This window comes from Eleutherodactylus coqui, chromosome 11 (assembly GCF_035609145.1).
Source record: "Eleutherodactylus coqui strain aEleCoq1 chromosome 11, aEleCoq1.hap1, whole genome shotgun sequence".
NCBI classification, from domain to species: Eukaryota; Metazoa; Chordata; class Amphibia; order Anura; family Eleutherodactylidae; genus Eleutherodactylus; species Eleutherodactylus coqui.
In genome coordinates, this window is record NC_089847.1 from 113,518,538 (window position 1) to 113,541,479 (window position 22,942).

At 48.3% G+C, this 22,942-nt stretch overlaps 1 protein-coding gene across 2 annotated transcripts in view; it reads left to right on the plus strand.

Annotated features, from left to right (window-relative positions):
• Nucleotides 1-22,942, plus strand: part of SPON1 (spondin 1) — a 535,993-nt gene that overhangs the window by 380,623 nt on the left and 132,428 nt on the right. The window lies entirely within an intron of this gene.

A 22,942-nucleotide genomic window follows, 5' to 3' on the forward strand; every position in this document is an offset into this window, starting at 1 on the left:
ATGAAGAAAACACACGTTTTCCTGTTCCCCAGAGGTACAAATCGCTTTTAAGAAACTAAAGACTCTATTTACTTCAGCACCAATACTGATCCACCCAAACCCAGAGTTGCCTTTTGTCATAGACGTGGACACCTCCGACTCCGTGGTGGGAGCCATTCTGTTACAACAAATGGGAGATAAGATGCAACTACAACCTTGTGCATTTCCATCCTACACGTTATCACCCATAGAGAAAAACTACGATGTTGGGAACAAAGAGCTTCTGGCCATCAAAGTAGCTTTCACCAAGTGGAGACACCTGTTGGAAGGAGCCCATTATCCAGTGACGGGTATTACTGACCATAAAAGTGTTGAGTTCCTCCGCACTGCCAAGAGGTTATCTGCGAAACAAGCACTATGGGCCTTGTTCTGCTTTAGGTTTAATTTCATTGTGTCCTACTGCCCCGGTTCCCGAAATAGCAAAGCAGATGCATTGTCCAGGATATGTACAGAGTCTGAAGAGAGGGAAAATGAAGATGACACAATTCTGTCCCCAAAAAATGTTTTGGGCATCTTACACTCAGAAGACTTCCTAACAAAGCTTAAGGGAGGATACGAAAAGGACTCGTTTTTGAGTCGTCCTTCTAAGGATGTGAAGCTTTACTTTACAGAAGGGCTTTGGAAGTGACAACCCCGAATGTATGTTCCTGAGGCTGGTCGACTCAAAGTCCTTAAATTAGTCCACGATTCCAAGCTGGGCAATCACCTGGGGATCACAAAGACTTCAGAACTTCTACTTTGTTACTTCTGGTGGCCTGACTGCAGGAGGAATGTGAACAAGTATGTTCTCTCTTGCAAGGTATGTGCTCAGAACAAGACACCACAAGCTCACCTTCTAGGGTTGCTATAGCCCTTTCCAGTCCCATCCAGACCCTGGGGATCTATATCCATTAATTTTGTAGTGGATCTGCCCCCCTCAAAAAGGGACGACTATTGTCCCCTGTGGTCGTGGATCGACTTACGAAGATGGCCAACTTAATCCCCATAGAGAAAATTCCAGACGCTTAACACACCACGGAGTTGATGATCCAGGAAGTTTTCCGATTACATGGAATTCCGAATGATGTGGTCTCTGACAGAGGCATCCAGTTCGCTTCAAAGTTCTTGAGACATTTCGGCATGGCTCTGGGTATTACCATAAATCTTTGCTTTGCTTTTCACCCGCAGTCTAACAGCCAGACGGAAAGAACAAATCAGACTCTGGAGCAATATCTCTGCTGCTTTATCTTCCATCTACAGGATGACTGGGTGGATTATTTGTCAACAGCAGAATTCACCAAAACAATGCTCAACTCAGTTCAACTGCCCAGAACCTGTTCTATTTCAACTATGGTACACACCCCTTCTTTATTCCTGGCCTCCCTATCAACACTCCGGTCTCAATGGTTAACCATAGACTGACGGCATTAGCAGAAATGCAGAAGCAACTAAAAGAAACCTTACAGGAAGCCCAGAATACCTATAAGAAGGCATCTGACCACCATCGCAAAACAGCACCTACCTTTAAAGTTGAAGAAAAGGTGTGGTTAGCCTCCAAGAACCTGAAGGCGCACATACCCTCTCCCAAGCTTGGGGAAAGATTCTTAGGACCTTTCCCAATTGCAGCAAGGGTCAGCCAGGTGGCATTCCGAATGAAGCTCCCGGGCAGCCTAAGGACTTACTCTGTCTTTCACGTTTACCTACTGAAGCCATTTTATGAGAATGCTTTTGTGGGAAGACATCAACCGCCTCCCCCTACTGTGAAAGTTCAGGGCCAGGACGAGTTTGTGGTAGAGTAGATTCTTGACTCCAGACTTCAGAGAGGTAAAATACAGTACCTTGTGAAGTGGCAAGGGTATTGGCAAGAAGAGAACTCCTGGGAGCCAGAGAAAAATGTGCATGCTCCCAGGCTCACAACAGAGTTTCACAGATAATACCCAGGGAAACTGGCACCTGGGATGTCCAGAGGCCATCCTCAAAGAGGGGGCTACTGTCAGGGCTCGCACCCACAACCTCTTGTGTTCCAGTTGGCAGCCCTCTCTGCTAGTCTATTCAGGACTTGGACAGTTCCCTTGCTGAAACCTGGTCCTGATCCTGCCCCTGTTCCTGATTACATTTCCTATATAAGCCTAGCCCTGCCACTCATTCAGTGCATGATTATTATGTTCCACCACCTTGATCAAGCTTCTCTTCCTCCGTCTCCTCTACGAAATACCGATACCTACTACTGCTGACCTTTGGCTTCCGTTGACTACGCTTCCATCTCATCCCATTTGTACTGCATATCGATACCTCCTGCTGCTGACCTTTGGCTTCCACTGACTACACTTACATCTAATCAATTTGTACTGCATACCGTGACTTCCCGATTCTGACTACTCTCTTGGCTACTAGACCTGCGGCTCCAATCCGGCATCAGTAAGACACGACAGTTGATCTGCAATACTCTATGATTTATTCAGAACCAGCTCTTGCATATTGGTGTTGAGCCTTAGTATTTTTCTCCTGGGTTCAAATCTGACCAAGGGCAATATCTGCATGGGGTTCATATGTTCTTCTCAGGTATATTCATCATTACACCGTTGGATTACTCCCAGAGCAATCAGTGACATCATAGAGTGAATCATGTGACCTACTAGAGTGCAGATCACTCATTCTCCAGCAGAAGCAATGATGTACAACTCTAGCATCAGCAGCCAGATCACACATCATGTGACCAGAAGTTTAAAGCAAATATAACTCAGGATAGGTCATCACTAGTTGATCGGTGGGGTCAGCCACTTGGGATCCCTGTCGATCACCTGATTGAAGAGGCCATGGCACTCCAGTGAGAGCCATTGCCTCTTCTCAGGCCAGTGACATCACAACATTCATTCATTAAATGGCCTGACAGCTACAATACCAGGCACAGCCACTATATAATGAATGGCGTTGTGCTTGGTGTGGACTGAAGTGACAGTGGCACACACCGAGCACCATCGTCACTTCAATCAGCTGATCGTGGGGATCAGGAGCGACAGACCCCACCCATCAACTATTGATGACTGATCTTGAATAATCATCAGAGAAATGGCTTCTGACTTGTACTGGCTCTGCTTCTGCATCCATGCCAATGCTGCAGAACTGTCCGTGCGAGATAAATTGGATCACAGATACTGTACTGGGCGCTGCCATTTGGATGCTCTACTTTCATCCCACTATGATCCATGGAGTGTTCTCCAGTAATAGTAAACAGCCAGAGCTTTGGGCTTCAGAGTGACTTCCTTCTTGCCCCCTAGAGTCAAGCTTCCTCCCGCCCAACTCCTTTTTTATGTGTATATCTTGTTTATTTCATTCTTGTATTTTACATTTTTCTTTATCATCATAGCAGACGGTTTCCTTGCAATGTGTTTTATTCCAAGTTGGGAGGCGTATCATCTCTCCTCCAAGAAGGTGAGTGAGAAGACTTATAAGGCCATCCATGCTCCTTCATGTTATTACACATCCACCCTGCTGGGAGCCTTTGGGGTATTTGGCTAAAGTTTAAATTTGAACAGCTTGCAAATTAAAGTCCACATCTCTTCAGATGATGTCTTGTAAGGATATTGTAACAAATATAAGAATATTAAGATTAGAGATGAGCGAGCATACTCGCTAAGGACAATTACTCGATCGAGCATTGCCCTTGGCGAGTACCTGACCGCTCGAAACAAAAGGTTCAGCTGCCGGCGCGGGTGACAGGTGAGTTGAGGCAGTTAGCGGGGGGAAGCGGGGGGAGAGAGGGAGAGAAAAATCTCCCCTCCGTTCCTCCCCGCTCTCCCCCGCCGCTCCCCGCCCGCTGCTGGCAGCCGAATCTTTGCTCCCGAGCGGGCAGGTACTCGCTAAGGGCAATGCTCGATCGCGTAATTGCCCTTAGCGAGTATGCCCGCTCATCTCTACTTTTTCTACTAATAAATGCTGTGGCCGACCCCCAGCGTCATCCCATCCTGATGTGCGTAACTCCGTTCATTGGAACGTTCAATACTTGTTAACGTCACTTTGGTTTTATGTATTTGTAGTGACCTGGACTACAGAATAGCTTTACCTGCAAGCTAAGAGCAACTGCTCCAACTACCAGTTCATGTAGCAAAAGGGAGTTATGCTGGACTTCATTATTAAATCACAGCTTTTTTCTCGCGATTTTGAGCGTCAGCTTTGCTTTTTCTCGCTAAAACGTCGCTGCCACTTGCGATTTTCTTTCGCGTTTTTTTCACGTGATTTTTTAGCATGAGAGTCAATAGGATTTTCTAATGTTAAAAACACATCGCACGAAAATTGCAAGTTTGTGCTTTTGCAATGCGATAAAAAGGAGGCATGGAAAATAAAAAAAAAACACAAAACACTGAAAAATAGGGCATGCTGTGATTTTTTTTTATTTTATCCTCTCAACATCGCATGAGTGAAAACATCACAAATGTGAAGAACACCATTGAAAGCCATTGGTTTCATAATTCTGTGCTTTCATTCACTCTTGCATCGCGCGATTGTATCACCAGTGTGAATGCACCCTAATGGTTTGTACAATATAAATCATGGCACGCTCTATCTTTCTGTTATGTGCGATTTTTTTTAACCTCCCATGTTTCCCTATGGAGCCTGCTTTTTATCGCATCGCAATGCGAACTTGCATTGCGCTTTTAACATCAGAGAGTCCTATTGACTTTCACGATAAAAAACCATGCGTTTTGTTGACAGGTGGCAGTGATACGATGTCAGAGTATTAAAAAAAATCACGGTAACAAAAATGCAATTTTGCAGTTTTTTTCTTGTAGCAAAATCGTGATTGCCCGTGTGGAACTTGTCTTATACAGGCAGATAAATTGTTCCCTCGCAGGTCGTTCGGTTCTCTGCACCAGTGACTAGAATAATAAGACATTGGTGGAGAAAAAGTCCTTCTGTACGGTAGGAGCAGCCGATCCCCAAGTCCCTCTGTACGGTAGGAGCAGCCGATCCCCAAGTCCCTCTGTATGGTAGGAGCAGGCGACCCCCAAGTCCCTCAGTACGGTAGGCACGGACAACCCCCAATCCCTCTGTACAGTAGGAGCGGCTGACCCCCAAGTCCCTCAGTACATTAGGAGCAGCCAACGCCCAGTCTCTCTGTACATAGGTGCGTCCGACCCCCAAGTCTCTCTGTACGGTTAGAGCAGCCGATCCCCAAGTCCCTTTGTATGATTGGAGCAGCCAACCCCCAAGTCCCTCTGTACAGTAGGCGCGGACGACCCCTAGTCCCTCTGTACAGTAGGAGCGGCTGACCCCCAAGTCCCTCTGTACAGTAGGAGCGGCTGACCCCCAAGTCCCTCAGTACATTAGGAGCAGCCAACTCCCAGTCCCTCTGTACAGTAGGAGCGGCTGACCCCCAAGTCCCTCAGTACATTAGGAGCAGCCAACCCCCAGTCCCTCTGTACAGTAGGCGCAGCCGACCCCTAGTCCCTCTGTACAGTAGGAGCGGACGACCCCCAGTCCCTCAGTACAGCAGGCACGGTCGACCCCCAAGTCCTTCTGTACAGTAGGAGCAGCTGACCCCCAAGTCCCTCAGTACAGTAGGTGCGTGCAACCCCCAGTCCCTCAGTACAATAGGAGCAGCCAACCCCCAGTCCCTCTGTACAGTAGGAGCAGCTGACCCCAAGTCCCTCAGTACAGTAGGTGCGTGCAACCCCCAGTCCCTCACTACAGTAGGTGCGTCCGACCCCCAAGTCTCTCTGTATGGTAGGAGCAGCTGATCCCCAAGTCCCTTTGTATGATTGGAGCAGCCAACCCCCAAGTTCCTCTGTACAGTAGGCGCGGACGACCCCCAGTCCCTCTGTACAGTAGGAGCGGCTGACCCCCAAGTCCCTCAGTACATTAGGAGCAGCCAACCCCCAGTCCCTCTGTACAGTAGGAGTGGCTGACCCCCAAGTCCCTCTGTACAGTAGGAGCGGCTGACCCCCAAGTCCCAAAGTACATTAGGAGCAGCCAACCCCCAGTCCCTCTGTACAGTAGGAGCGGCCGACCCCCAGTCCCTCAGTACAGTAGGCACGGTCGACCCCCAAGTCCCTCAGTACAGTAGGAGCAGCTGACCCCCAGTTCCTCTGCACAGTAGGTGCGGCCGACCCCAAGTCCCTCTGTATGGTCGGTGCAGCCGACCTCCAGTCCCTCTGTACAGTAGGTGCGGCTGACCTCCGGTCTCTCTGTATGGTAGGTGCAGCCAACCCCAAGTCCCTCTGTATGGTAGGTGCAGCCGACCTCCAGTCCCTCTGTACGGTAGGTGCAGCCGACCTCCAGTCCCTCTGTACAGTAGGTGCGGCCAACCTCCGGTCTCTGTGTATGGTAGGTGCGGCCGACCTCCAGTCTCTCTGTACAGTAGGAGCAGCTGACCCCCAGTCCCTCTGTATGGTAGGTGCGGCCAACCCCAAGTCCCTCTGTATGGTAGGTGCAGCCGACCTCCAGTCCCTCTGTACGGTAGGTGCAGCCGACCTCCAGTCCCTCTGTACAGTAGGTGCGGCTGACGTCCGGTCTCTCTGTATGGTAGGTGCGGCTGACCTCCAGTCTCTCTGTACAGTAGGAGCAGCTGACCCCCAGTCCCTCTGTACGGTAGGTGCGGCCGACCCCAAGTCCCACTGTACGGCAGGTGCAGTCGACCCCTAAGTCCCGCAGTTCCTAGCTGGGTAAACATTTAAGCCACAAATGTCACAATGACAGAAACAGTTTGGGTTTGTGGCGCAACCTACAAGAATATCTAATCAAACGAGATAGTTAGTTGCCAAACTTGTTTGTTTGTTTATAAACCCGGCATGTAAACACATTTGGAGGTCAGTAGACCCTTTTCTCAATACTTACTGGCTGCACACGGCTGGATGCTGATGGCTGTCAGGCCTCTTTCACAGGGGCTACAAAACGCATGTTCGTAAAACTCATGATTTTAAATGGGTCTCACAAACATGTGATGTTGTGAGATAAAACAAATCGTGGCGTGCCCTATCTTTCTGCGATGTGCGATTTCTTTCTCTCTCCAATGTTTCTTTATGGAGCCTCCTTGGTTATCGCATCACAAAACACAAACTTGCGATTTTTGTGCAATACGTTTTTAACATTAGAAAATCCCATTGACTTACGCAATTAAAAAAATTGTGCAATTTAATTGCGGGTAGCAGCGATGCAATGTGCATGGAAATCATCTCAAGAGAAGGCATCGCTGACGCTCAAAAATCGCAGGAACAAAGATGCGGTTTTGCTGCGACTTTCTGGCAGCAAAACCGCGATCGCCATTGTGAAGGAGCCCTTAATTTAATTTCACTCTCACATGAATGTCATAGAAAGTGAATTAACGCATCAGTATGTTTGTGAACTGCAGGAGACTCCATGGGGATGTGGCATCGGGGTCAGGTTTAAATCAGCAATCACAGTGCTACAGCCAACATGCAATCCACTGACCCCCACAAGCGTGACGCTATGGCCAATCACTGGCCTCAAAGTTAGCACCACTGAAGCCATTGTGTGGTCATGAGCCTAGACAGAACGTGACCGTACTATCGGCAAGCATACAAGCCCTAGAGTAGAGCAGTGAAGGCGCAGAACAGGTGAGTACAGCGCCATTTATTATTTTACATCTCGTGTAGGGAAGAAAAAGGTAGCACCAGAAAATTCCTTTAAAATCTCAAAGTTTGGGAAAGTTTCATTGTATTCTGAAAACCTACCACTAGATGGCAGTAGAGACTAAAATATGAAAAATGTCACATAAATATGGCCAAAATTACCATAAACTGTATATTTATGTCTTTATAGTAGAACTTCTCAATCTTTTTCAACCTGCCAGAGCATGTTGAATCCCCTGGGAGTCACCATTGATTGTAACCCCGAGCAATATAATATAAATAACCTCAATGTAAAATTAGCCTTCTGAACCCAATTTGTAGTCAGTAGAGTCAATGATGTTTCAGTGTTATTAGTACATGTGGATCTGACCGCCTCTTACAGTTCTTTATTGGTTGTTGGGATTGTACTACCGGGTGAGGCAGGGTCTCCATACAGTCTGCATACAGGCTTAGGGTGGCTTACCACGAGCATGTGCATGTGCGTACATAGGTGCGTACATATGCACACAGCTGCTGCCAGTGGCTCCATTAAAGGCAATGGTCTGCCGGCACCCCGTAATTTATTTTTTAGGGAAGAGCTTTAAATATAAGCCCTTCCCTGAAAAACAAACATTTTAGTGTAAAAAAATTAATAAAAATATACTTACCTGTCTGCGCGTCCCTTGCGGGAACACACGTGGATCTCATTAGGCTAATAAGCTATTTAAATCCCTGCAGTGGGGCGAGGTGTTGCGTGCCCATGTGAACATGCCCTGTGTGAGCAAAAAGTACAGAAAAATGCACCAATACACAAGCAAAAGCGCCTCTTTCTTGGCACGAATGCATTGCTTTGAAGCACGCGTGATTACATATGCTTCCAGCGGAAGGAGCCCTTAGGGCCCTTCTACACAAAGCGATTATGGTTTGTACGAGGAGTGACGTCATCGCTAGCTCATTCGCTCGTGTCGCCTGATTATACAGCAGATACATCGTTGGCTCGTTCAAACGAGAGTCGTTCAGTTGTTCCCATTCACTGTATAAGTGACTGAGAATGCTGAATGGGTGCTGCTTAACCCGAACTGTTAGTGAGAGAGCCAACGATGGTTTTTATGCCTGCAGAAAATGAATGATGAGCGAAAAGCGAAAGATTCTCATTTGCCGTTTGATCGTTGGTTCCCGTTTAGACTGAACGGTTATTGTTCACTTTCTCTCGTTTGATTGATAATCATTCCATCTGAAAGCGCCTTTACCTGCAGAACACAAAGCGCCCCTGCGATGGAGATGTGTGACTCACCTGGTATTAACAATATCCTATAAACTTGAATCACTGTTACGCCATTCACAAACTATGAGACCAATAATCCTGTTGTAATTCCAAAAACTACCAGCAGGGGGCACTGCGAGATGACATTTTTGTTAAATCGTTCTATAGGAACGTAAACTAAAGATAACAGGAGATTGTGCGTATTCTGTGAACATAGAAGCGAATTATTTCCATTTGTAAAGTTGCTTTATCAGATTTTTAAGGTGATTTGGTAAATCTGTCCTGATGTAATATTTACGTACCTGATTATGCAGGTGGGACTCACTTACCTAAGGCCGCCTGCACATGAATGGGTTGTGCGCAATTGATTCTACTCGCTGCGTATTGTGGGCCTAATTTTTACGTGCGCAAAAATGCACGCAAATACGCCTGCGTGAAGGAGCGCTAAAAGACGTCCGGTATAACGAGCAGCTAGCAGTATAAGATGTCAGCAGCGGACATTGTTTAAGCTCTTTTCATATTACACCGCATACAGTCAATACATCCATAGATGCCATTTAGCCGATGAAGACCAATTCCAGCTCCGTTCAGGTGGTTCTTCAGGGTTACCTGCTGATTACAGCTGGCAAAGTGCAGCAGACGTGCATTATACAACAGGCATGCATTGTATACGGTATATACATAAAGCACATTAGTGCATTCACTACACAGCTTCCTTCCTGCTATCTTGGATTCTTACCAACAGGGAGGAAATTCTCAAAGCACAATCGTTAACAATTAGAGATGAGCGAACACCAAAATGTTCGGGTGTTCGTTATTCGAAACGAACTTCCCGCGATGTTCGAGGGTTCGTTTCGAATAACGAACCCCATTGAAGTCAATGGGCGACCCGAGCATTTTTGTATTTCGCCGATGCTCGCTAAGGTTTTCATGTGTGAAAATCTGGGCAATTCAAGAAAGTGATGGGAATGACACAGAAACGGATAGGGCAGGCGAGGGGCTACATGTTGGGCTGCATCTCAAGTTCACAGGTCCCACTATTAAGCCACAATACCGGCAAGAGTGCCCCCCCCCCCCCTCCCAACAACTTTTACTTCTGAAAAGCCCTCATTAGCATGGCATACCTTTGCTAAGCACCACACTAGCTACAACAAAGCACAATCACTGCCTGGATGACACTCCGCTGCCACTTCTCCTGGGTTACATGCTGACCAACCGCCCCCCCTCCCCCCCACAGCGCACACCAAAGTGTCCCTGCGCAGCCTTCAGCTGCCCTCATGCCACACCACCCTCATGTCTATTTAGAAGTGCGTCTGCCATGAGGAGGAACCGCAGGCACACACTGCAGAGGGTTGGCACGGCTAGGCAGCGACCCTCTTTAAAAGGGGCGGGGCGATAGCCCACAATGCTGTACAGAAGCAATGAGAAATAGAATCCTGTGCCACCGCCATCAGGAGCTGCACACGTGGGCATAGCAATGGGGAACCTATGTGCCACACACTATTCATTCTGTCAAGGTGTCTGCATGCCCCAGTCAGACTGGTAATATGTACCTTTACCGCGTTGGTGGTAATGTGGTGGTGACTGCGGACCTAGTAGCACGGTTTTATTTTGTTGGTTTTCGGAATGTGGCCAGCATTAAGTGGGCCGTGGCGGGGGGATGGTGTGGGGGCTCTCTTGTTGTGTCGGTAAAGGTGAAATTCTTGGACTGCCACCAGACGAACCAATGCAAAGGCATTTGCCAAGAATGTTTTCCCTGTTGGAGGAGGAGGGGGATGTTTTTGAGGCACTACGTGTCCTCTCCACGTGTCCGTGGTTATATGCACCTTAACAGTAACCGCGTTGGTGGGAAATGGCCTCGCCGCCATCATGTCTTTGGGAAGCCTCTGTTTCCACACCCCAGAGACATACCATTAGCAGCAGTATAGGCAGAGCCCAGAATTCGTAACATTTCAGCCGTAGCATTAGGACAGGCCCCACTAACATATCAGTAGCAGCATTATAGGAGGAGCGCAGTCTTCGTTCCATGTCAGCAATAGTAGCACTCAAGACAGGCCCCAGTAACAATTCCGAAGCAGCAGTATAGCGGGAGCGCAGTCTTCGTTCCATGTCAGCAATAGTAGCACTCAAGACAGGCCCCAGTAACAATTCTGAAGCAGCAGTATAGTGGGAGCGCAGTCTTAGTTCCATTTCAGTAGCCTTAGTATAGCCAAGGCCCAAGTTACATTTATGTAGCTAAAGTGTAGGCCAACCCCACACACCTTTCTGTACCATGAGTGCAGGCGAAGAACATACAAATTGCTATGATTACACTGTAGGTGAGGGCCCCAAAAAATTGGTGTACCAACAGTACTAATGTACCTCAGTAAAAATTGGCCATGCCCAACCAAGATGGCAGGTGAATCGCTTTGGTTAATGTGGCTTAAGTGGTAACTAGGCCTGGAGGCAGCCCAGTGTAACGAAAAATTGGTTCAAGTTAAAGTTCCAACGCTTTTAAGCGCATTGAAACTTATAAAAATTGTTCAGAAAAATTATTTGAGTGAGCCTTGTGGCCCTAAGAAAAATTGCCCATTCAGCGTGATTACGTGAGGTTTCAGGAGGAGGAGCAGGAGGAGGAGGAGGAATATTAGACACAGATTGATGAAGCAGAAATGTCCCCGTTTTGGATGGTGAGAGAGAACGTAGCTTCCATCCGCGGGTGCAGCCTACGTATTGCTTATGTATCGCTGCTGTCCGCTGGTGGAGAACAGAAGTCTGGGGAAATCCAGCCTTTGTTCATCTTGATGAGTGTTAGCCTGTCGGCACTGTCGGTTGACAAGCGGCTACGCTTATCTGTGATGATTCCCCCAGCCGCACTAAACACCCTTTCCGACAAGACGCTAGCCGCAGGACAAGCAAGCACCTCCAGGGCATACAGCGCTAGTTCAGGCCACGTGTCCAGCTTCGACACCCAGTAGTTGTAGGGGGCAGAGGCGTCACCGAGGATGGTCGTGCGATCGGCTACGTACTCCCTCACCATCCTTTTACAGTGCTCCCGCCGACTCAGCCTTGACTGGGGAGCGGTGACACAGTCTTGGTGGGGAGCCATAAAGCTGGCCAGGCCCTTAAAGACTGTTGCACTGCCTGGGATGTACATGCTGCTCGATCTCCGCACCTCCCCTGCTACCTTGCCCTCGGTACTGCGCCTTCTGCCACTAGCGCTGTCGGCTGGGAATTTTACCATCAGCTTGTCCGCAAGGGTCCTGTGGTATAGCAACACTCTCGAACCCCTTTCCTCTTCGGGAATGAGAGTGGGCAGGTTCTCCTTATAGCGTGGGTCGAGCAGTGTGTACACCCAGTAATCCGTCGTGGCCAGAATGCGTGTAACGCGAGGGTCACGAGAAAGGCATCCTAACATGAAGTCAGCCATGTGTGCCAGGGTACCTGTACGCAACACATGGCTGTCTTCACTAGGAAGATCACTGCCAGGATCCTCCTCCTCCTCCTCCTCCTCCTCCTCCTCCTCAGGCCATACACGCTGAAAGGATGACAGGCAATCAGCCGGTGTACCGTCAGCAGCGGGCCAAGCTGTCTCTTCCCCCTCCTCCTCATCCTCCTCATGCTCCTCCTCCTCCTCCTGTACGCGCTGAGAAATAGACAGGAGGGTGCCCTGACTATCCAGCGGCATACTGTCTTCCACCGCCCCCGTTTCCGAGCGCAAAGCAGCTGCCTTTATGGTTTGCAGGGAATTTCTCAAGATGCATAGCAGAGGAATGGTGACGCTAATGATTGTAGCATCGCCGCTCACCACCTGGGTAGACTCCTCAAAATTACCAAGGACATGGCAGATGTCTGCCAACCAGGCCCACTCTTCTGAAAGGAATTGAGGAGGCTGACTCCCACTGCGCCGCCCATGTTGGAGTTGGTATTCAACTATAGCTCTACGCTGTTCATAGAGCCTGGCCAACATGTGGAGCGTAGAGTTCCACCGTGTGGGCACGTCGCACAGCAGTCGGTGCACTGGCAGCTTAAAGTGACGTTGCAGGGTGCGCAGGGTGGCAGCGTCCGTGTGGGACTTGCGGAAATGTGCGCAGAGCCGGCGCGCCTTTACGAGCAGGTCTGACAAGCGTGGGTAGCTTTTCAGAAAGCGCTGAACCACCAAATTAAAGACGTGGGCCAGGCATGGCACGTGCGTGAGGCTGCCGAGCTGCAGAGCCGCCACCAGGTTACGGCCGTTGTCACACACGACCATGCCCGGTTGGAGGCTCAGCGGCGCAAGCCAGCGGTCGGTCTGCTGTGTCAGACCCTGCAGCAGTTCGTGGGCCGTGTGCCTCTTATCGCCTAAGCTGAGTAGTTTCAGCACGGCCTGCTGACGCTTGCCCACCGCTGTGCTGCCACACCGCGCGACACCGACTGCTGGCGACATGCTGCTGCTAACACATCTTGATTGCGAGACAGAGGAGGAGGAGGAGGAGGAGGAGGGTGCTTTAGTGGAGGAAGCATACACCTCCACAGATACAACCACCGAGCTGGGGCCCGCAATTCTGGGGGTGGGTAGGACGTGAGCGGTCCCAGGCTCTGACTCTGTCCCAGCCTCCACTAAATTCACCCAATGTGCCGTCAGGGAGATGTAGTGGCCCTGCCCGCCTGTGCTTGTCCACGTGTCCGTTGTTAAGTGGACCGTGGCAGTAACCGCGTTGGTGAGGGCGCGTACAATGTTGCGGGAGACGTGGTCGTGAGGGCTGGGACGGCACATCGGGAAAAGTAGTGGCGACTGGGAACTGAGTAGCGCGGGGCCGCCGCCTCCATGATACTTTTGAAGGACTCCGTTTCCACAACCCTATACGGCAGCATCTCAAGGCTGATGAATTTTGCTATGCGGACGGTTAACGTTTGAGCGTGCGGGTGCGTGGCGGCGTACTTGCGCTTGCGCTCCAACAGTTGCGCAAGCGACGGCTGGACGGTGCGCTGAACTACACTGCTGGATGGGGCCGAGGACAGCGGAGGTGAGGGTGTGGGTGCAGGCCATGAGGTGGTAGTGCCTGTGTCCTGAGAGGGGGGTTGCATCTCAGTGGCAGGTTGGGGCACAGGGGGAGAGGCAGGGGTGCAAACCGGAGGCGCTGAACGGCCTCCGTCCCACCTTGTGGGGTGCTTGGCCATCATATGTCTGCGCATGGTGGTGGTGGTGAGGCTGTTGGTGTTGGCTCCCCGGCTGAGCTTTGCGCGACAAAGGTTGCACACCACTGTTCGTCGGTCGTCAGGCGTCTCTGTGAAAAACTGCCAGACCTTAGAACACCTCGGCCTCTGCAGGGTGGCATGGCGCGAGGGGGCGCTTTGGGAAACAGTTGGTGGATTATTCGGTCTGGCCCTGCCTCTACCCCTGGCCACCGCACTGCCTCTTGCAACCTGCCCTGCTGATGCCCTTGACTCCCCCTCTGAAGACCTGTCCTCCTGAGTAAGCGTTGCACACCAGGTGGGGTCAGTCACCTCATCGTCCTGCTGCTCTTCCTCCGAATCCTCTGTGCGCTGCTCCCTTGGACTTACTGCCCTTACTACTACCTCACTGCAAGACAACTGTGTCTGATCGTCATCGTCCTCCTCACCCACAGAAAGTTGTTGAGACAGTTGGGCGGAAGTCCCCAGCCTCTTCCCCCGGACCCCGGGAACTTTCGAATGGTTGGGCATCAGTGACGATAAACTCCTCTGGTGGGAGAGGAACCGCTGCTGCCCAATCTAAGCAGGGGCCCGAGAACAGTTCCTGGGAGTGTTCCCGCTCCTGAGCAGGTGTCATTGTAGTGGAGTGAGGAGGCTGGGAGGAAGGAGGAGCAGCAGACAGAGGATTCGGATTTGCAGTAGTGGACGGTGCAGAACTGCGGGTTGACGATAGGTTGCTCGAAGCACTTTCTGCCATCCAGGACAGGACCTGCTCACACTGCTCATTTTCTAATAACCGTCTCCCGCGTGGACCCATTAATTGGGCGATGAATGTGGGGACGCCAGAAACGTGCCTCTCTCCTAATCGCGCAGCAGTCGGCTGCGACACACCTGGATCAGGAGCTCGGCCTGTGCCCACACCCTGACTTGGCCCTCCGCGTCCTCGGCCGCATCCACGTCCTCTAGGCCTACCCCTACCCCTCAGCATGCTGTATTACCAGTGATTTGATTTCACAGGCAGGAAATAAATTGGCGCAAGACTGCAGGCCAAATATAATGTTTTCCCTTTTTTGAAAACGAAAGGCCCCACTGCCTCTAGTGAATGAATAATCTAAGTTTAATAACTGTGCTGTGGCCCTGCTAATGTGTCACAGAACGTGAGGGTAGCAGAGTTATTATAACTCTGGCAGAGCTGGTATTTTTTTCCCAATTAAGGAAAGCAAATGGCGAAGCCAGCAGTAAAACGTAGCTGGGTGCGTCTGATTTTTAAACGTTGCACACGCAGCCGACACGTGTCCACCGCCCTTAGGACAGACAGAGGCAGGACAAATAGATTTTTTTTCAGTTTTTTTCCACCAAAAGGCAGCACTGCGTATATTCAATGAACATGAGAAGTTTAATAACTGTGCTGTGGCCCTGCTAATGTGGCACAGAACTTGAGGGTAGCAGAGTTATTATAACTCTGGCAGAGCAGGTATTTTTTTTCCCAATTAAGGAAAGCAAATGGCGAAGCCAGCAGTAAAACGTAGCTGGGTGCGTCTGATTTTTAAACGTTGCACACGCAGCCGACACGTGTCCACAGCCCTTAGGACGGACAGAGGCAGGTCAAATAGAATTTTTTTCACTTGTTTTACAAACAAAAGGCCGCACTGCGTATATTCAATGACTAATAACTGTGTTGTGGCCCTGCCTACACAATTCTTTCCCTGCAGTATCAATGGAGGGTGCAATGCTCTGCAGAGGCGATTTTGAGAAGAAAAAAAATATGCAGCACAGCTAACAGCAGCCAGCACAGTACTGCACACGGTTAAATATGGCCCTAGAAAGGACCGTTGAGGTTCTTGAAGGCTACACTCACTCCTAACACTCTCCCTGCCTATGCAACACTTCTGTCCCTAATGCCGGGTGCAACGCTCTGCAGAGCCGATTTTGAGGGAAAAAAAATTGCCACTGCTAACAGCAGCCAACACACAGCTATCAGTGGCCCTTATAAGGACCTTTGGGGGTCTTGAAGCCTACACTAACTACCAATTCTTTCCCTACAGCAGCTCCGGTACAAACAGCACTGTCCCTCATCTAACTCACAAGGCATCTGAGGCGAGCCGCGGGAGGGGCCGACTTTTATATTAGGCGGACACCTGATCTCCCCAGCCACTCACAGCAGGGGGGTGGTATAGGGCTGGAACAACACAGGGGGAAGTTGTAATGCCTTCCCTGTCTTTCAATTGGCCAGAAAAGCGCGCTAACGTCTCAGGGAAGGAAGTGAAAGTAACCCGAACACCGCATGGTGCTCGTTACGAATAACGAACATCCCGAACACCCTAATATCCGCACGGATATCAAGTTCGGACGAACACGTTCGCTCATCTCTAGTGGTTTCATACCAGCCTCGGGGGTTCGGATTTCCTGCTCCTTATGGAGAGCAGTAGAGGGGTATACCCGAGGCCAAACAGCTCCAACACCGCTCAATGGACCCTATTGACTATAATGGAGTCCGTTCGCTTTCTGCTTGGCTGCCTGGATTTTAGTCGGATGAAAAAGTGCTGCATGCAATGTTTTTTCTTCCAGTATTTTGTGCCAGATCGGTGCCGGAAACTCCGAATGGAGGTTGCAGCGCACATCTGAAACTACCCCAATAATTTGGTCGTCAAGGCACATATGAAGCAAAAAGCAGTCCACATCAGACAATCCCTTTAAACTGTGGTGATGTAGATTAAATATGAGTAGATCCAATATTTCTGGGTGAAGTATTGGGAGAATTATCATAATTCAATATTTTCTTCAAAAAAGACTTAAACGGAACCATTAATGTACAAAGCAACGCAGTGAGGCTTAAGAGTGGTCACTAGCAGGATTTAATCTAAGCAGTATATACACTAGATAAATAGATGATATGATTGTGAAACATACACCTAATATTTCACATGCTACAGCAGCAGTTTGTGCTCCAGAGCTGCGCTTCCTGCGTTAACTGGCAATAGGAATTCACACCCATAGTCATTCGTATTTTCTGTGTATTGCATTTCTCTGCGTGCGCAAACACCCGTGTGAGGACAGAGTTAGAGATTTTTCACATGGGACGGAATAGAGCGCACGATGCTATGCTAGCCGCGGTAAGTCCACAGGTTACCTGCAGAGTTTAACACACCTGTGGTAGCATGATTGTTTGCACTTTGCAGGTTTTAGCGCATTTTTATGTTCTGTTTGTTCTGCCGGGGATCATTCACATCAGCCGGTACACACCTGTGCCCTGATTGAGAAGGCTATGCAGCCTTATTACTCCCCAATGTCATTGATATCCCCTGCAAAATTGCGCAATGAACTGAATCAATGAATCCAATGAAGGGATCCGGATTCCCATGGTGTCTTATGTGCGCAAACGCACACAAAAATAGAGCATATTGCGTTTTTTTTTTCACGCAGACAAAATACACGTACAAAAAAGGACCGTGAGAATGAATCCATTGATAACAGTTAGTTCTATTCTCTGTGCAACGCACGTGCAGATATGTACGTCTGAAGCCTCGCTAAGGGCAGCTGCACGCGGCGTAAGTGCATATACGCTCACTGTCGCGAGACGTATATGTGCTGTGCAAAGCATGCAAGCACGGGCTATAGTGCCCGTATCTACGAATTTTACTGTACACTTTTGCACTGCTTGGACCACTTACATTAGTGCAGTCCCGACTACGCCATTTTTGAGTATGCGGGGCAGCCTACTTAGTAGCTGACTTGGTAGGTTAGTTAGCCGACTTGATTGGCCCGGGTGTTTTTGTTTAGCCACACAAAATCGCACTGTTCAGTGCGCAATTTCGGGCAAACGGGGCATGGTACGTTTTTTCTCCCTTGTTTGAAATGCGCACGAAAAAAAAAATATATGTGTAAAGCAAGCCATTGAAATCAATGGGTCTATGTCCTGCGCATTCGGCATGCAGATTTTGCAGCCACAAATGCGCCTGTAGACCTGTAGATTTTGGTGTGCAGTTACGCAGCTGCAGATTTGGTGCGTCCTGCGGCGTAACTCCGTCCATGTGAAAAGCATATGCACCTTGGAGCTCCGTGTCCGTACGCTGTAACGGCATAAAAAGACATCAACAACACAGAATTCCGTAATCAATTTACATTATTTTCGTCTTCACGGCGTCTTGAGCCCGGGGCGCCGCTGCGGTCCGTCTGCCACCCATGATGGGGTCCATATAGTACTGCAGATGTAAAATCTCTAGTCTGAAGTTTCATTTCACTTGTACAAACCGAGGACTCTGCGTAAAACACAACATAAATTGAGAATATACCATTGATTTTCTGTTCTATGTAAAAGCCGGGATTACAAATTAAAATCAATGCACAATATGAGCCGCGCTCCGTCCTCCTGCGCAAAACCTTCGCCTGGAATGAACTCATTTTTTAGGCTTGAAGATGAGAAGTTCGCACTCTTTCCTCTCGAAACACCAAAAATCGGAAACGTTTTCTTAACTAGTCGCTGGTAAACCGGTGACAGCGAACCTGCAATGTGCAACGTCCCGCGCTGCGAATGACCGGTCTGATCCCCATGGAGATGGCAGCTTTGTAACACTATAAAGTACAGGACTTTAAGCTGCTTGTTAAGGACTTATATGTGCGGCCAGAAAATCATCGGTTACTGTCTCGCCATGATTTACCGTTTACGTTTTTTTTCTCTACTGCGCTGTAGTCATGGATTTTGGGGCTCCTGTAGACAATCTTATGTGATGTCCTGTGTGATGATTCTGCCACCTAGTGGCCAATCTTATCATTACCGTTTCTAACAAGCTGAACTATCCCGAGGATTCATTACATCATAGGGAATCGGTGAATTCAAGTGACCGCTGGCAGCTGCAGTAAGACGATTTGTCGTATGAACGAGCAGATGATGTCACCGCTGGTTCATTCGCTCGTCTGTTTATACAGCAGATACATCGTTGGCTCGTTTATTGAGAAAACATTGAGAATCATTTAGCCTTTCACGCTCGCTGTAAGTGAATGGGAAGGACTGAATGAGCGATTAGTGAACGAGCCAACGATGAACTTTATACCTGCAGAAAATGGACAAGGTTGATTTGTGCGCATGTCTGCGCATTTTACTGTACGCTGGGACACCTCCCCACGCTGATTTAAAAGGCTATTTATGCTAAAGAGGTCCAAATGTGTTCTTTACCCCATGGTTTTGAGCTGTTGTCAGCGCACGCCCTTGCGTATTATGTGCACATTTGCGCAATGCCCATAGACTTCTATGGATCACTTTCTTGCACAAATGTGAACAAAACAGAGCATGTTCTATTTTTTTTTTTTTTCAAATAAAGGAGATGGAATAATACCTCCACAGTGCCACCTACTGGAAGTCAGCATTTCTTCAACTCAATGTCAGACTTTTTATACAAGCCTTGTAACAATGACTGGGAATTAGAAGCAAAGTCAGACTCCATGTACAGACAGCTGTTTCAGGGTTTTTGCCCTTCATCAGTGTACAGTAGGAGTCGGGCTTTGCTAGTGAGAGGCCTGGGATGGGGGGCAGAAACGCTATCTTTTTTCCTTAGGGAGAGCACCTTATTTGCATATTACCCAGAGGAGCATGCATGGCCTTTTGAGTCTCCTCACTTGCCATCTAGGTGCTCTCCCTAAGGAGAAAAGATATCATTTCTGACCCCCCATTTTTTTTTGTGCGTGTGAGAAAAAAACAAAAAACAAATGTGAATTTACCAATTGAAATAAATGGCTTCTATTATCGCCGTATTGCACACGCAATTTTGGCATGCACAAAATGCATGCAAATATGTCAGTTTCAAGGAGCCATAAGATGTAGAAACTTTGTTCCCACCGTGGAAATTGACTTAGACTGCCTGTCCATGGGCGTTGCAGTATCTCCACCCCCTCTCCGCCCCTTGCCACTAGTTGCAATGGGAGGGGGCGGAGCTATGCCCGGGAACTTAGCTCTGCTATGTTCCGCCCCCTCCCATTGCAAATAGTGGCGAGGGGCGGAGAGGAGGTGGGAGCTCAGTGCACTGCTCCCGGCTCTTCCAGCCTCCTTCCCCTGCAGAGAGAGACGCCGTATATCGGCTGGACGTGAAAACCCAGCCGATATACGGTCATCTGAATGCACCCTTAGAGAAACCCCTTCCCAGGTCCCCCATGCATTAGAATTCTGTTTTTACCATAAGGCAAACTAAGCACGTGCCTAGGGCCTGTTAAAGTAATCACTTAATTTAGGTGATTCTCAGCAGGTATCAATCAGGTAAGTCTCAAGTGATGTTTCCAATCTCTTCTGTTTTATTGTTCCAATGCGAGAGCTTGTATAGTGTGGCATCCCCAACAAAGACAACAATTCAAAGTCTACAGCATGTGTGATACTTCTCTCTAAGTAAAACATTACAAAGGTTAATTATGACAAAGCTGCATGATCAGCCTTCCTTAATCATGTTAGAAAAAAATGCATGTCTTTTGTACACGTATTTCTTGCTATTTGTAATGGATAGTTACAATAAATCAGTTCAGTTAAAGAGTTAAAGTACTTTCAGATGACCTTTCAGAATAAGCTACCATGTGTGTACATGAGGTATAACGCTATATCTGGCCATTATATGACTTGTATATGACATTTTGCTCTCTACAGGCTGTATCGCTCATTTATTTTCAGTTCTCTCTGAGCTAGTTGGAGGAGTCTGCTGTTATCTATACACTGTACATGAAGGCCATGAAGGAAACATGATTTCTTCTTCTCTAAGGCCGGCTGCACACAGCCAGATTTGAATTCTGAGCTGGCGTCCCTCTCTGGGTTCCTCAGCAAATACCTTACATAGCATGCATCGCAGCTAGAAAGCGCAAGAGCGAGAAAAAACTGTGAATAAGTCGCGGCTAAATCTCCCGTTTTCTTGCCCATTGAAGTGGCTGGGTGCGGCGTATATACAGAGCAGCCCAGAATTAGGCTGACCAACATAAATGCTTAGGATGACTTCTACTGACACTAAACTCCCTCCCCCTCCCTTTGCGGGCAGCATCCATAGAAGCCTATGGGAGCCTCCAGCTGATCTCGGCCGAAACATAGGGCAAGACCTATCTGCTGCGTCAAAACATCGGCCGCCGATATCCTACCTTCACTGGACGGACGTTTTTACGTGGCTAATAAGAATCGGCTATCTGAATGAATACATTGGAATCCGACGCTTCTGATGGTCACTTTTTTTTTTTATTATCGCGGCCGCGTAAAAACGCTCGTGTGAATAAGGCCTTAAAATGAATGAATATAGTTCAGTTTCGCTCATTCGTATGATTTCTGAATGATATCCTTCTGGGTGGATGCAGCATTGATGGTTGCGTTACATTTCTTTGTTAGGGCTTCTGCGGACGCACAAAAACGCTCGCTGCTGCGCAATGTATTTGCACAGTGGAGTCTTTTTTGCGCACGTGTACATTTGCGCAGCCACCACTCATTTCATTTGCAGGGAAATCACTGATTTAAATGGCTATTAACCCCTTAGCGACAGCCCTATCGTAAAACTACATCCTGCTGTTGCAGGACGTGTATGGAGGGAGGTAGCGGCGCTATCTCCCTCCATACAGCGCAGGCATCAGCTGTTTATTACAGCTGACACCCGCGGGCAATAGCTGCGCTCGGACGTTCGGACGATCGTGGCTATTAACCCTTTAAATGCCGCTGTCAATTCTGACAGCGGCATTTAAATCCCCCGAACGCTGTTTGGGGGTCCCGCACGGCTCCCCCGTGGTGAGATCGGGGGAGCCGTGCAGGTGTCATGGCAGCCGGGGGCCTAATGAATGGCCCCAGGGTTGCCTTAGCAGACTGCCTATCAAGCAATCCACACAGGGTGGCTTGAAAGACTGCCTGTAAAAAAAGCAGTATGACGTAATGCATAGTATAGCATTACGTCATACTGCAGGAGAAATCAAAGCATCGCATGTTAAAGTCCCCCAGGGGGACTTCAAAGTAATGTAAAAAAAATAATCAATAAAGTTTTTTTAATTGTTAAAAAAAAAAAAAATTCTAAAAGTTTAAATCACCCCCCTTTTGCCATATCCATTATTAAAAAATCAAAATCATAAAATAAAAATATGTCTTTGATATCGCCGCGTCCGTAAAAGTCCGATCTATCAAAGCAGTGCATTATTTTTCCTGCACGGTGAACGTCGTCGGAAAAAAAAAATAAAGAACGCCAGAAATACACTTTTTTAGTTACCCTGTCTCCCAGAAAAAACGCAATAAAAAGCGATCAAAAAGTCGTATGTATTCCAAATTGATACTATCGGAAACTACAGGACATCCCGCAAAAAATGAGCCCTCGCTCAACTACGGAAAAATAAAAAAGTTATCGCGCGCACAAAATGACCGCAGAAAATAATTGAAAAAAATTAAATATCTTAAAAAAAAAATACAAGTACTACAGCAAAAACAATACTATACAAGTTTGGTATCGTAGTAATCGTACTGACCCATAGCATAAAAATATCAGGTCGTTTTTGTTGCAATTTGTGTGCTGTAGAAACAGGACGCACCGAAAGATGGTGGAATGTCGTTTTTTTTTCCATTTCTCTCCGCTAAGAATTTTTAAAAAGTTTTTCAGTAAATTATATGGTACAATAAATAGTGCCATTGAAAAATACAACTCGTCCCGCAAAAAACAAGCCCTCATACGGAGACGTCGATGGATAAATAAAGGAGCTACGATTTTTTAAAAGGGAGTAGGAAAAAACAAAAATGGAAAAAAGCAAAAAAGCTCCGTCACTAAGGGGTTCAGCCAAATTATGCGTGCGCACATGGCGATGTGCATCGGCCCTTATAGACGGGTCTTTGCCATTGGTCCTTACCCATACGTGCACTTGTGGTGTATTACTAAGCACGGCGTCACGAGGCGTATGTGCGCTATGCAGGGCGCATGATCGTGGGCGATTTCACCACACCACTTTATGGCACTGCTGCGACCGCTAACATGGG